Consider the following 16,087-nt stretch of genomic DNA (forward strand, 5'->3'; position numbering starts at 1 on the left):
CCCAGGTTCAAATGATTCCCCTGCCTCCGCCTCCCGAGGAGCTGGGACTACAGGTGTGCACCACCACGCCCAGCTAATTTGTTTGTATTTTAGTAGAGACAGGGTTTTGCCATTTGGGCCAGGATGGTCTCGATCTCGTTACCTCATGATCCACCCGCCTCGGCCTCCCAAAGTGCTGGGATTACAGGCGTGAGCCACCGCACCCAGCCTTGTATGATATTTTATTATAGTAACCTGAATGAACTGAGACACTAGTTAATATCATTCTTTTTACCAGTTGGGTTTTGATGTTCTCCTTAGATACCTACAAATCCTAGCTTTCCTTTCTTTATCTCCACTTATCACCATCTAAGCACCTATCACAAAAAACAGTAAAGGAAACCCTCCCAAAACTGTCCATCTTACAATATCAACAATTCTTTGTTGTACCAGGCAAACTCGAAGTAAGAATTCCCCACTCAACTGGGAACCATGCAACCCCAGACTGAGCTTTCACTAGGAAACCAACAGGTCTACTTTGTAAGGGAATCCCTTCCCAAGAAGGAAGTAGAGGGATGTGTCCCTCATTCAGCTATCTAGCTGGGTGGGGCATAAATGCTTTCTCTAGGTCTAACATGAGGGGAGCGATTCTGGGGCTAAACAGTTGTTCCTGGGATGTTTTTGTTAAACCCTGTCATCCATAGCTATGGGAAAATGATAAATCATTTCATGCTTGAGAACTGAAATAATTTCATGTTTGAGAACTAAAAACTGTAAGCAGAACTAGCATTTCAACAGTATCTTTCATCTCTTCTCTTACGTATTCATAGATGTGCTTAATTGATGGATCTTCCTTTGCGTCTATATTATAGAAGAATTGTTTGTTCTGTGCTTTTCTACAGACAAAAATGCTCCCCTAATAGTTGGTTCCTAGAAAATTAGACTCTTCTTACTAGAACTAAAGGCAAGTAGGGGTATCCTTTAATTCTAGTTTTGGAATATGTGGTTTCCAAACTCTTAAACCAAAACTTACTCAAAATTAGGAAGGTTTTGGTTCTTCTTCCTTTTTTAAAAGTAGGCTTTATTACCCTTAGGGATTTCTTGTGTAGACTACAGCTCTTACCAGAGAACTTAGAGTATAGAGTTTGTATTTCTGAAAATACCATTTCTCTATTTTTCAAGAAACTCAGTTAGCACTGAGATTTCAGGCAATGAACAATAGCATCAGCTATCATATAACCCCAGTTTGTAGCTGATTATTGTGCTTCTCACAGAGTGGCCCCCTCTTAAAATCTAAATGAGCAGCTTGTATACAAAGAAGTATGCTTTCCCCAACCTGATCTGGCCTAAATCTATCTACTTTGTTTTATAAATGCTTCGTGTGTTTTCTGTTTATACGCCAGCATTTATCAATGTACTTGACCTAAAACTCTATACTTTACTCCGTGTAATACAGTGATATAAAAAGTGTAAAACAAAGAAATATTCTCCTAAATTACCTTAGCCATAATATCACTTTGGCATAGTAAAAAACAAAGGAACTAACATAAAGAAAAGCTTAGGTACCAAATTGCAGTGAGTTTTACTTTTTAAATATATCGTATAAGTCAATAAAATATCTTCAAAATAATATTTACCCCAATATTTTTACAATATTTATTTTAATTTTGTAAACAAATAGCAAAGATAGTTTTAGTAGATTATATCTGGGCTGTAGTGACCCAATTATCTGGTCAAAGGGCTGCATGGATGCAAGAGACAGGGTGAGTTAAAGTTTAACTCCCAGGAATTGTAAACCAAACCTAAAGCCACTGAACCTTTGGAGTTTGATATGACGATTAGAGCATAACCTGAGTAACACGTTGAATTCGCCATAATCAAGGAAACCTTTTCCGGGTGGGGATCTCTGAAATTACTCAGGTATGATCCATGTGTTTTGCTTTTTTCTATTTCAACTCTGTGGGACTGTGCATTGTGGTATCAGTGAGAATGCAGTAAAAACAGCTTTTACCTTCTTCTATTATCGAGCCTAATTCAAGGAATTATCTAGCTTGTTTTTAGACAAATGAAACAACCAGAAAGCAAAAGAATAGATTGGAATTATTATATAATCTCAAAATGAGATAGCTGCCAGGATTTAATAAATTTCTGTAGACTTACCACGGAGGGTTCAAAAGTGGAGCCAATGTTGTGAGAAGTTTATTTAGCTCTAATCAGACAGCAGGGAGAGTTGTGGTTGAGTGCCTGTCCAGATCCTAGGACCCTGAGAAACAGAAATGTAATTAACAAAAGAAACAGTTTTAACATCACCGGCAGATTTTCAGTTCTGTGTGTAGGTCGTAATTCCTATCATACTTTAGACTTCATGTATTCGATTATCTCCTGAGCTACTACCACCATAAAAAAGAAAGTCTTGGTAAACTCTTGTGATTTTCCCTGCCATTATCTTGCTAACCAAAGGAATGTTTAAACTATTCACTTCTGATTCCGGCCCAGAAAATATTATGGAAAATGACTGGTTTTCAGTGTGTTATATCTCAATCTTGGAATGGCTAATTATTATATTGTTTCCACAATTTGGGCAACTGTGCTGAGGTGGATGTATTTTCACATTTTTTTCTGTACTCTAAAAACATTATTCACAACCAGAATATAATGGTATTTAAAGAAAGAAATCAATCTGGACATTTACCAAAAATATCCCGTTTCTACCAGAAGCCCCCTAAACTCTCTTTTTGTCATGATTACCTATGTAAGTTCCAAGAAGAATGGATTCCAAACTAAACGAGTTTATTTACTATAGGAATTTTCAGATATGTATTGTAATTCTCCAAGACGATGAAGAACATAGCATTATTTGCACATTGTGCAGGGTTAGTGTTCTGTAGAGCATATTTTGGTAAATTCAGCTCTAGTTATAATTTAGGAGCTTCAAAAAATGTGTTGATCTGCTCTGAAACTTTCTTTATAATGTGTGCTATGGAGCATGCAATGGGAGCATAGGTCTGGAAATGACAGTGATATCACCTATTTGTCAAAGCAGTAAGGTTTTGCCCTGCTAAATACAGAAAAAGAGACAAATGACTTATAAGGTTCATACTTTCTGGAATAACATTGACTCTGCCCATCTTAGACAACTCTTAACATTTTACTGTTCCGTTTTACTATTTATCGATTTTAAGGGAAAAAAGAAGACAGCTGGCAAGGAAAAGAAATATTGTTGTGGGCAAACATTATAAAATGACATAATGGATATTAAAACACTATAAATACTTAGTTCTTATTTTCTACTGCACTAATACCAACCTGGTTTTATGTTATTTCAAATATCAACATTTCCGGCACTATATTCAGTGGATGTTAATGAATGTGGCTCAAAAGAAAAGTGACTCCATTGTCAAGTAAGTTGAGGAAATGGTGTTAGAAAAGTTATAGCAGGTCTTGTTACCACATGAGTGTTTTGAGTAATAATGATAGCAAGTATCTATGAAGTACTGTATTATCAGGTCTACTTCTTTTTTTTTCTTTTGTTTTGTTTTTGTTTTTTCTTTTTGTTTGTTTTTGTTGTTGTTTTATTATTATACTTTAAGTTCTAGGGTACATGTGCACAACGTGCAGGTTTGTTACATATGTATACATGTGCCATGTTGGTGTGCTGCACCCATCAACTCATCATTTACATTAGGTATATCTCCTAATGCTATCCCTCCCCGCTCCCACCTCCCCAAAATAGGACCCAGTGTGTGATGTTCCCCTTCCTGTGTCCAAGTGGGTCTACTTCTAAGTTCTCTCCATGCATTATCTGATGTTATTCTTAGAACAACTCTATGGTGTAGATACTATTATAACAGTTTATAAATGGGAAAATGGAGGCACAGACAAGTTACCTAACAGGTTCAGCTACTCAGTTAGCAAGTGGCAGAGCCAGGCTCCTTTGTCTGGCGGTCTCATCCAGAGCCCAAACATGTAACCATTATATCACACCCTCAAGCAGGGGGACTCATGACACATGCAAATATTGTCATTTATCACAATTATCTAAGAGAGTAGGCAATGTTTTGCTTCCTGGGCTTAATTTACAACAGAACATCTTCTTTCAGGAACATCTATCAATATCTCTCAAAATTGGTATTTATCAGAATACAGGACAAGAAAGAACAAATTGCTTTTATAGCCCATGTCCAGCATTCATAACAATGAGAATCAATTGAAATCATCACAATTGAAAAATCTAAAGGACTTTAGAGTCTAGTCTGCTTCCACCAAATAGGACTATGCCTATCTGAGAAACTTTTAAAATTAATTACAGAAAGAACACTAGGCTTTTTGCCTCGACACAGCTAAGTGGAAACGCCTATTGCAGAACTCCCTAGATTTGTGACCTTGGGCATATTGTTTGACTCCTCTGAATCTCAGATTCCTCAAATGTGAAATGGGGGTAAGATCTGACCCACAGTATTTTGTGAAGGTTAAATTAGATGATAAAGCAAAGGAGAGAAATGTGGTCCCGGGTGCTTAAGAATTCAGCAAAAATCCCACTTCCCTTTTCACTTTCCTATTTGTAACAACCTCCAGAAAAATTTTCTAAAATTGCCCAAGTATACCTCTTAGGCCTTGTTTGTCAAAACAATACTAATAAAGTTGAAATCATAAACTGTACATAAAAAAATTTTGATGAGTCACAAATAGTAGCACTATTCCATTTATTCAGAGCAAGTCAGTCTGTCATTTTTTTCAGTATTAAAGCACACACACAGAGCATATTTTTATTTTAGAGATTATTGCTGAAGAAAACTCTTAGTTATAAAACCCCAACACCTTTTCACCCAAACCCATGGTACACCCTGACACGGGGCATGCTTACTTCATCATGGAGGCAGTTGATGTTAAAAATTTGTTTCAGAAACTGTCTTTTCAAATATTGTCATCCCTTAGAAAGCTGAGTAGTACTGTGGGTACTATTGCACAATGGTTTTCATTGCCTTATGTGTCTCTAAAATGACTCAATAAGTTCAAACAAGACAGTATTGATCGACAGAGGATAAACACTATTTTATCTTATTCACAGAAACAGTAACCAGGCTCCTGCAAAGTGCAGCTCTCACAATCCAACTGCCCCCAGGAAAAGCATCTGGAAAAGGAGCAGCACCCTTGCGGTGACATTCCATATTAGAAATCTGTATCCCATCTGCTCCTTGGCCTGATCCTGTAAAATCCAAAGAGTTATTAACAAATGTTTGCTGCTGATTCAACCAGGAAAGCTAGTTCATTGCTTTATTTCATCAAATCTACTCCAACTAGGTTATCAGTTTTTTGTCGTTGTTGTTTGTTTGAGATGCAATATCGTTCTGTTGCCTAGGCTGGAGTGCAGTGGTGCAATCTCAGCTCATCAGAACCTCCGCCTCCTGGGTTCAAGTGATTCTACTGCCTCAGCCTCCCGAGTAGCTGGGATTACAGGTGCACACCACCATGACCAACTAATTTTTGTATTTTTAGTAGAGACGAGGTTTCATTATGTTGGCCAGACTGGTCTCGAACTCCTGACCTCATGATCTGCTTGCCTTGGCCTCCCAAAGTGCTGGGATTACAGGTGTGAGCCACCACGTGCATCCTAGGTTATCAGTTTTAATGACCACTTAGAATTTTTAATTTGATAAACTAAAATTTTGTATTGGATATTTTTTATTGATGCAATCCAAAAATTAAAACATGTCCTTTTGTAAAAAAATTATTGTCTTGACTAAAACATGCTGGTATCTTGAGAGCTCTAATTTGATTTCTTTTAAACAAATGTAAGCTAAGATATTTTTCCTGTATAGATTTATATGTGGAGTTTTATGCATATATGTATTAATCACATGGAGAACATTTTCCAAGTTTGTTTATTCAATGGAATTGGTCCCTGGTAATATTAAGAGGGAAATATTAATGAGGATATAAGATACATCCCTCTGATTTGCACAGTTAGGTGCAATGCTCTGCTCCAGACATAATATGACTAAAGAGAATTAGCTCATGACAATGTAGGCAGACAGAATGTCTAAGTGAGCAGATTGGTTTGTAATTCTATAAAATCTCACTTGTAATGATGTAGTGATGCCTTCCCTTCCTCCAGCAATTAAAAAATAATCATTGCTTTAGGATGCCCAGTTGATTTAAAAATCACTAGGTTGAAGTAGTAGAACTAACTACAACAATACCTTATTTCTATAGGATATTCTAGTTTATAAAGCTTTTCATATAGTACTTATATAGATTTTTAATGGCAAATTTCTTCATAGTTGATGTCAATTCAGTATGTCTAGTTTCTTCAAGGTAACTGTGTCAATATTCACCATTCCAATTGTACAAATCTGATTAACTGAAAGATGCTCCCACCTAACATTTATAAGCCCAACTCTGTTTATGTAGCACAATGATGATTAGGTAGTGGGCCTTCAACATCTTCACTGGACATTAATGTGTCTATCAATTAAGAGGTTAGATGAGGACAGGCGCAGTGGCTCATGCCTGTAATTCCAGCACTTTGGGAGGCCAAGGTCGGCAGATCACCTGAGGTCAGGCTAATATGGTGAAACCCTGTCTCTAGAAAAATACAAAAATTAGCCAGGCGTGGTGGTGGGTGCCTATAATCCCAGCTACCCGGGAGGCTGAGGCAGGAGAATCGCTTGAACCCGGTAGGCAGAGGTTGCAGTGAACCTAGATCATGCCATTGCACTCCAGCCTGGGCAACAGAGTGAGACTCAATCTCAAAAAAAAAAAAAAAGAAAAGAAAAGAAAGGAAGAAAGGAAAAGAGGTAAATGAAAACAGTGAAGAGCGGACATATGGGATCATGCGGAAGGTGAGAGAAGAACCACTCCCATATGGGACCTAGAAGAAAATAGCCCTAAAAAGATGTAATTATAACCCAATCCAGATGCTGTAACTAACACAATGAAAGATATAAAGGAACAGAGGTTTATAAAATCTCCTACCTGCCTGGCAGGGGACTGGCAAAGCATTGTGTACAAATGAAATTTTTTATTTCTATTGATTTTAGTATTCTTCTATCCAGCTCTTCTATTGGGATTTTGCTTAGTGCTTATCTTTCCAGCTGGGGCTTTCAGCATGAACTAAATAGTACTTTAAATTATTAGGTGTAATTAAACCCTAATGCCTCTGACTTTTTGCAATGGAAGTCAGAAATCAAAATCTGGTTCCATGGGGAGAAAAGTGTGTTGACACATATAGATGTTCATCTCAGGAATCCTCTTTCTAACCTTCTTTTCTGAAGATCCCTAACAACCCCTCGCCATTCATGTATTTATTACCAACTAATTATAATTGGCACTCTATGATGATGATAACGATGATGTTAATAAAAGCCCTTGCATCCTGTTACATCCTGCCACATGCCAGGCACATAGGTTAACTCATTTAATCCTCCATCACTCTATGGAATGGGTACTATTGCTACTCCATTTTTCCCGTAAAGCAACTACGGCTTAGGGACACAGAGAAACTTGCCCCAGGTCACACCACTAGTAAGTGGTGTAGGAGGGGCTCCAGGCAGTCTGGCACAGGCCACCTTGCGAACAAAGGACAAATGGAACACTGGGAAGCATCGAGGCTTAGAACTAGAAGAAAACTTTTGAGATCCTTTATTTGACAGAGAAAAGCAAGTTGGCTTCCCCAAGTTAGGTTTTTGTTAGAATGACAACCCAAGGGCAGAACCCGAACCCTCAGGGGGGACTTTTCCATTGTACCACTTCCCACTGTATAGCATGTCTAATTCAGGCTGATTCTCTATGAAAATTCTGAGAGATGAATTACTAGAACCCCTGTGGTTACAGAGGAATACTCCATTCACTCCAAGTCTCACCTTCCTTGCTGTGCCCAGACTCATGAACTGACGTAGCCAGAGACGTACCCTTTAACTAAGGAGACCCATTCTGTGACTTGGAGACACTGAGAGGCCCACATCACAGAGGAAATACATGCAGACACAGGCATGGATATGGTTTAGCTTTTTGTCCCCACCCAAATCTCATCTTGAACTGCAATCCTTAGACCTGTAGGAAAGAACCTGCTGGGAAGTGATAGGATTATGGGGGTGGTTCCCCCAGCTTTTTTCATGATAATGAGTGAATTCTCATGAGATCTGGTGGTTTTGTAAGTGTTCGACTTTCCTCCTGAACACGCTACTTCTCTTTCCTGCTGTCATGTAAGAAGGCCCAAGCTTGCTTCCCCTTTGCCTTCCACCATGATTGTGAGTTTCCTGAGGCCTCCCCAGCCATGCAGAATTGTGAGTCAATTAAACCTCTTTTCTTTATAAATTATCCAGTCTCAGGTATTCCTTTATAGTGATGTGAGAACGGGCTAATACAGGCACCATGAACATAGTGACAGGATAAACCACGGAGACATTGCTAAAAATACAAAGTAATTGTCATAAATGACTTGGTTGCCTTACACTCAAATTCTGTTAGTGTCTGAAGAGGACACAGCACCTCCTACCTGGAGGACATACCGTTTTCCCCATGGAAAAAATAATTGGGCTGCTAGGTCTGTATCTGCTAAGGGAGCCCCATATTTAAACTGACCTAATTTAGAACTTTAAATTGAGACTCAGATGCCCCCAAATAGCAGCTCCACCAACCTGAATAGAGTTATTCATTTAGAATAAGAGTTTGTTTCCATAAGTTTTGTTAAAATACAAATCAGTTGGGATGTAGGGTGTGAGAGATAGAGACTAAAACCGCTTAACAGACTAACTAGCCTGGCAAAGACTTGTGGGAAGCAAGTTTTGATGATGGGGAAGAGAAGATGTCAAGAGCAGATGGTCCAGGGAGGAAGTGTCACAAGTAACTTGGGGGTGATATAAGGGACATGAGTAGCAGGTATTTGTCCGATCTTTAAGGAATTAACTTATTAGAGAATTTTGTCAATAAAGTCATTTGAGTATCACACTTGCAAGATACTAATTCATCCATGTCTAGTTTTCTCATTATTTCACAGATATTTAACAGGTGCATTGACTTGAATTAACATCATGCAGGAAATGCCATTATATGAACCCTTAAGATATTTTAAGAGAAAAACATATAATGCCTGGAAACTCTTAGTTTTCTCTGACATTTAAAAACAGCTGTAAAGTTAAATCCTTTCTATAATAATTTAGTAACTCAGAATTGCAAAGGATTTCCTAAAACCCAAGGATCCAAAGCTCTGACCTGTGTTGTTGGCATAGCAGAGTGAGAGATAAATTACATGTTAAAGCAGAAGGCTCTGGACCCAGAATGCTTGGATACAAATTCTGGCTCCACCACTTGCTACAGTTTAACTCTAGGCAAATTACTGAACTCTGTGACTATTTCCTCTTCTGTAAAGTCAGGGTTGTTTTAATAATTAGATCAGAAATTATAAAGTGCTTAGAGTAATACTAAGCAAGTGTGCATAAACTTTAGCCATTTAGCTATAACTCTTATCATATTTCTATGTTGATTACAAACTGCTTTACTAGAGGAAAATAGATGAGAAAGAGGCCATGAGGTAAAAATGTAGAGTGCTTTTTAGAGTAGAATGAGCTTAGAAATTAACTCTATCCCCATCACTGGCTTGCAGTGGAAATTTGAAACAGTCTCTCCATAATTTTCTTGTAGTGTTTCTTTTCTTTTCTTTTCTTTTTTTTTTTTAAGAGTCTCACTCCATCTCCCAGGCTGGAGTGCAGTGGTGCAATCTCGGCTCACTGCAACCTCTGCTTCCCCAGTTCAAGCAATTCTCCTGCCTCAGCCTCTTGAGTAGTTGGGACTATAAGCGTGTACCATCACGCCTGGCTAATTTTTTGTATTTTTAGTAGAGACAGAGTTTTGCTGTGTTAGCCAGGATGGTCTTGAACTCCTGACCTCATGATCCTCCTGCCTCAGCCTCCCAAAGTGCTGGGATTACAGGCACCTGGCCCTCTTTCAGTTTTTTTTCTAAGACAGAGACACTCCCTATCACAGACAGGGTCTTCTAAATTAGTACAGAATGATTTGAAGGAACCTGGGTAATTATCAGAGGAAGCAAAAGAGAAATACAGATCCTCACACCAGAAAGCAAATCTCTAAGACTTTATCATTTTCATCGTTATGAAAGAAAAGATCAGTACTCAAAGCCACTTATGATGATGCATGAAAATTAGTATAAAATCAGAACAAATATAATATGGCTTTTAAAATAGAAACATAAGGCTATCTTTCCTTACAAGTGTCAGATTGCTTCTGTGCCACCATAACACAGAGCTTTAGATGGATTTTTTTAAGCTTCAATCAGAGATCAAATATATTCCATTAGTCGGTGGTTGACAGACTTGGTGAAAATTGAGTTTTCAACTTAAACTTCTCCAAATTGTCGAGAAAACCAGATGCAGCAACTAAGTTCAGAAGGTCAGAGTCTCAGGCTAAAAAGAGAGGGAGAAACCTAACACTAGAAGAAGAATGAATGAAATAGAGCACACACAGCTCATTAGGTCTCTATAATATACCACGCAAATCATTGGTACCAGGACTATCGAATAATCAACTGCTTTTAAGCTGAAGAATATCTACATTGTATGCCATGATTACTGCTTTACCGATTCATAAGACAACTTAAAAATTAAACATATATACAAAGACATTCTACTTTTCTCATTAGTCCATGCCATTCTATAATTTCTAAATTCTGCCAACTCTGTTTCCCAGGAATCTTCTAGAAGTCAGGCATTTTGGGAATAGCTGAGTATCATAACTGAATAAAGACACCACAACAGTCACCTGTAGTAGTCAGATCTTACAGGTACTAGAACAATAACAGCACAAAGACAGAGTTATGTGTATGTATTAGCATTCTCTAGAAAAAACATAATATATGTATATATAGGCAATAAATTTATAAATGCATAAAACATATAAAAATATAAATTATGTAAATATATGTATAAATATGTAATACTACACATATAAATACAAATAAAGAGATTTATTCTATGGGATTGGCTCATGCAATTATAGAAGCAGAAGTCCCAAGATTTGCATAAGCAAGCTGGAGATTCAGGGGAGCCCATGCATAGTTCCAGCCCAAGTCCAAAGGTTTGAAACCCAGAAAAGTCAATGATATAAGTTCCAGTCCAGAAGCCATCAGGTTAGAGATGCAAGAAGAGCCAATATTTCAAGTCCAAAGATCAGGAAAGGCCAATGTCACTGCTCTGTCATGCAGGCCGAGCTCCCTCTTACTCAGTTTTTATGTTTTATTCAGGTCTTCGGTTGATTGGATGAGGCCCACTCACATTGCATCTGCTGTTAAAATTTTCCAAGATCTTTTTGGGGTGAAAAAATCTATCATTCATCTTTCAATCTTCAATGTTGACAAGGACAGGACATTTATGAGTATTCCTGTTTCTGAGTTTCTGATAAGCTTGTCCAAGTTGAGCACAGGCTGGAAAATTTATAAGAGAGTATTGGAGGCAGAGCAGTGACAAAAGGAAAGAGGCATATACAAAGGTCTCTTGTGTGATGTTGTGCTGCAAACACTGACCTCTCAGAGTTTATTCACCCCTGTGTATATATACATATTCATGTCTGCACATGTGTGCTAGTACCCTTATACATCTATACATACACACAATCACATATACGCGAGACCTAATGGAATAGACATGAATTTGGCTTAGCCAGGGAAATTATAGAAAGAATAATGGGAATTCTAGGCATGTGGGAAATGGGAAACAAGGACAAAGGCACCTAGATAAAATAAAAAGCAACTGGTGTGCCTAGGAGACCTGATGGACTTGAGCATGGAATAGCTCCAGACTTGCACTGAAAGAAAATCAGGAAAGTCAAGTTAGGACCAGGTCATGGCAGGCACTGAATGTCAGGCTAAGGGGCTGAACTGTTTCTTTCTAGTTAGTGATGGGTCCAGTGAAGGATTTAAGGCAGGAGAATACTAGAGGAATATTTTAGGGAGATTGATCTTCCAGTGGTGTGTAGAACAGATATGCCATGCCTACAGGGTAGTAAGCAGTGACGTTTCTTTCACTCTACACTTTAGCCGAGCTCAGGTTAAGTCCAATAATGGAAGATGGGGTGGGAAATAGAGCTAGGAGTGTAGAGGGGGCAACAGGTAAGGATACATATGTACCGAAAGCAGAAAACATGTTAAGATCTAGGCTTCATGAGATGCCTATATTGAAGATTGCTCTGGATAAAGAGACTGTTAGGACTTCAGAGTTAGAATTCATAGCAATTCACAGAACTGCTCAGGCTCTTCATTATTCACCTGACTCAACTTTCCTACATCTGCTCCTTTCTCTTAAGAGCTTTCCTTGCTCTCTGTCCTTTTTCTACCCCACAGCTTTTGCTTCCTTTCCATACATAGAACCACACAAGTATTAGTTGTATGCATGCAGTGGTCATATAAATATCTTATTGGCTAGTCCTCACCAAAACTAAGTTGAAAGAAATCATTTGAGCCAGAATCTACTAAGAGTCAGATTGTTTAAGGTAGTTCAAGGTTTTTATTTATAAATACTAACAACTAGGAGAACATTTACTCATTAGAAATGATGAAAACATAGACAAAACAATTACTAGAGAAAATTTTGAATTATTCTTTTCTCCTGCTATCTAATTTCTACCTTTCTCGTGTTGTCTTTTTCTTTTTAATTAGATTTTTTATGTGAGTATATGGCCCATTTATTTGGCAGGTGGAATAAATTCAATTACTCTCAATTGTTTTGTTTGACCTGTAACATGTATAAGTTAGAGCTTAAGTCAGCTGTTCTAGATGCAACTGCATATTGTTATCACCTGAGAAGCTTTAAAATCTATCATTTCCTGGGCCCCATTCCAAACCAGCTGAATCAGAATCCTTCCAGGGGTGGGGAAGATGATGCCTAAGCACAGGTGATTCTACCATGAGTCCAGGCAGGGAGCCCGGTTTTTGTGCACAGATTCTGTATGTCATAGCTCTCAGCACCTGGCTCTGCTATGGCTGTTCTTAAGTGATCTTTTAATGCCAATTGGGAGTATGTTTTAATAGTGGTACAATATTTTAAGAATAAGGGTTTAAAGCAAGTTATTGCAAGTAACAGTTAAGGGATTTACTCAAACTGGACACAACCTCTGTTGGAGCAGATTACAGTGAAGTTTTGAGGGCATGGGATAAAAAAGAGGAAGGAGAGATTTAATGGAATGAACATTATTTGCTAAAATTTAAGAACGCTTGCAGTTAAATCTCGTGCTATTTTGACAAGATGTGCACAGGTGCATAGGTGAATGCTTCCTCTTCTGGTATTTCCTTGTGTAATTTATAGTTCAAACTAAATCCTAGGGATTTAAAGTGCTTCTCATTGATATTTAAAGGGCATTTTAAACCAGTGGAAAAATGTCTTTCTAAACAGATAAAATGTACCTTTATAAAATCCACTTAATGAGAATATGCTAAAAAGCAAGATGTGTTTCTATTGGATCATAAATTATACAATTTTAAACAAGTTTTTAAATGAAAGTAAATTGTTCCAACTATTTGAAATTACTTTTTCCTCAAACAAAACAAAAGAAATTTCTAGATGTCAGGATTGTTTTGCAAAAATGATGATCTGATGATCTGTTGGCCAGATTAATATGCTTAACTTTCCTAAGAGTTAAGGTGACATTATTCCTTTAATGAGCTTGTATATGATTTCTGATTTGACGTAGTTTTTTAAAAATTGGGAAAACATGCCTCCTCTACTCCTTGCATGTTTTAATGCCCTGATTTAATACTGGTGTGTGTGCGTATGTGCATATACACAGATAAACACATATATACACAAACATATATTAAAATTATAATAAAATAATCATTTGTTTATTATATATTTGCTTGTTCTTTTTCTCTGATAAACTCTAAGACAGTGGTTCCTATGGTACTTTTTTTCTCTGATACAGTTTTTCTTTTCTCTATAGATATTTTCACTACAGTGCAATTTTTCCAGTATCTTAGGTTTTGTTATCTTAAGTTACTCTACTTAGGACTCAGAATGATTCCAAATAGGGTGGTATATAGATTTTAAACCTCAACAAACAGTAATCAAACATCAGCTAGCCCTATACATCCTTGCAAAAATAACAATTTATTTAGAAATTGTATCAGCATTACTCCTTTACAACATTTAATATCTTATCTTAAAAGTTCAATATACATGTCAGATGGATTCAGAAACTTCTTTAGCCATAGATGTCACCAAAAGAGCAGGAAAGAGAACAAAAAAATTAAAGAATAAAACAGAAAAAGAAATAGAAGGAGGAAAAATGAATTATATGGACATTTGAGAATGGAGAGAGAGAAGACCCTACTCATTCCCTGTGTGTAGCTGTGTGTAAACAACTACACAAAGTAGTTGTGTTGGGTGTCTTGAGAAGCACTTGGGGCTTTGATTACCTCCACTGCAACCTCATGAGATATTTGGTCTATAGACAATTTCTTCCTCTCTTGCTATCTACAATCCGGAAGAACTAAAGATCAGTGGAAAGAAGAATCAACATCTTAAATAATTTAAATGGCTGGGCACAGTGGCTCACACCTGTAATCCCAGCATTTTGGGAGGCTGAGGCAGGGGAATCACCAGAGGTCAGGAGTTCAAGACCAGCCTGGCCAACATGGCAAAACCCCGTCTCTACTAAAAATACAAAAATTAGCCTAGCATAGTGGCATGCATCTGTAATCCCAGCTACTTGGGAGGCTGAGGCAGGAGAATTTCTTGAACCCAGGAGGAGGAGGTTGCAGTGAGCTGAGATCACCCCACCACACTCCAGCCTAGGTGATAGAACGAGATTCTGTCTTTTAAAAAAACAAAAGAATTTAAATATAAGAATAAAAGTAATCACAAAAGCTGAGCCAGATCTTGCCAAATGATACATCACTTGGTAAACCATGAAGGTGCCACACTTGTCAAGGAGTAACATTTCAATGAGATGTGACTCAGTGCATAGCAGACAGCTGGGTCCATTTGGACCATATCCACAGGGGGTCAATCCTTGATATGTCTGAGTGAAGCATTAGACAATCCACCCACAACACTCCTCAAAGGAGCTGTTACCATAGCTCACTTTCATTCCGGCAAAGAGGCTAAGTTACCATAGTGCTTCAGATGCTCCAGACCATGTGTCCCTAAGGAAGAGAATGTGGACCACAGCATCACCCTCATCGGCTCATTATGGTGTTCTGTGTTCTTCACAGCAACACTTTAAGGAAGGCAGGGTAGCTATAATCTCCACACCTCCTGCCTAATTTTTTTTAACATGAGGAAACTGGAAAGAAGCAAAATTAGTAATTAGGAACACAATCTTAGCCTCCAGGCTACCTAAATTCAAATCATCTGTCTGCCACTCATTACCAGTGTAAACTTGAGCACTTTAACCTCTCTATTCCTTGATTTATTACCCGTATCATAGGAATAATAATAGCTACACCACTGAGCTTTTATGAGGATTAAATGAATTATGTTTAAAATTTTCAGAACATAGCATATGTGTTCAGTAAATGTTAGCTGTGTTTATTATTCTTATTTAAAATATTTTTAAATATTGCCACATAATAGGCAAAAAAATGTTATCTTGGTTTTTTGTTTTGCCTTTTCCTGATCACTAAAGATTATCATTTTTAAATCATAAGTTTATAAGCTATTTTGATTTCTTTTCTTTAAATCGACTGTTCATTTCCTTTGCTCATTTGTCCACTGATTTGTGTCCATTATTTATTTAAAAGTAGTCTGTATATTACAGATAATATTTCTCCATCTACTATATAAATAACAATTATTCTCTTCCAGTCTGTGGGCTTTTTAAATTTCATTTATTTTGCCATTACAGAAGTTTGTAATATTTTTGTAATCAAATCTGCTAGTCTTTTCATTTATGGTTCTTGATATGCTTGGTTCAGAAGACCTTCTGTACCATAAGATTATAAAAACACGCCTACATTTTCTTCTGGAAGTTACACAATGTTTTTAAAGGTTATTTCTTTATTCTAGTTAGAATGCTGGCATGTTATGAGGTGATATGCCCACTTTATTTTTTTTCTCAAATTGTTTATGATCCCCCTATGAATTTGAAATAGCACTTATTG

The 16,087-nt window shown here is 37.4% G+C and overlaps 1 protein-coding gene across 2 annotated transcripts in view; it reads left to right on the forward strand.

Moving 5' to 3' along the window:
• The first annotated feature begins 1,807 nt into the window (after positions 1 to 1,807).
• A1CF (APOBEC1 complementation factor) overlaps positions 1,808 to 16,087 on the forward strand; it is an 85,620-nt gene continuing 71,340 nt past the window's right edge. For both annotated transcript variants that reach the window (XM_010373535.1, XM_010373536.1), the window contains exon 1: positions 1,808 to 1,899. The gene's annotated coding sequence lies outside the window, so the exon portion shown is untranslated. The remainder of the gene's footprint in view (positions 1,900 to 16,087) is intronic.

This window comes from Rhinopithecus roxellana, chromosome 11 (assembly GCF_007565055.1).
Source record: "Rhinopithecus roxellana isolate Shanxi Qingling chromosome 11, ASM756505v1, whole genome shotgun sequence".
Classification (NCBI taxonomy): Eukaryota; Metazoa; Chordata; class Mammalia; order Primates; family Cercopithecidae; genus Rhinopithecus; species Rhinopithecus roxellana.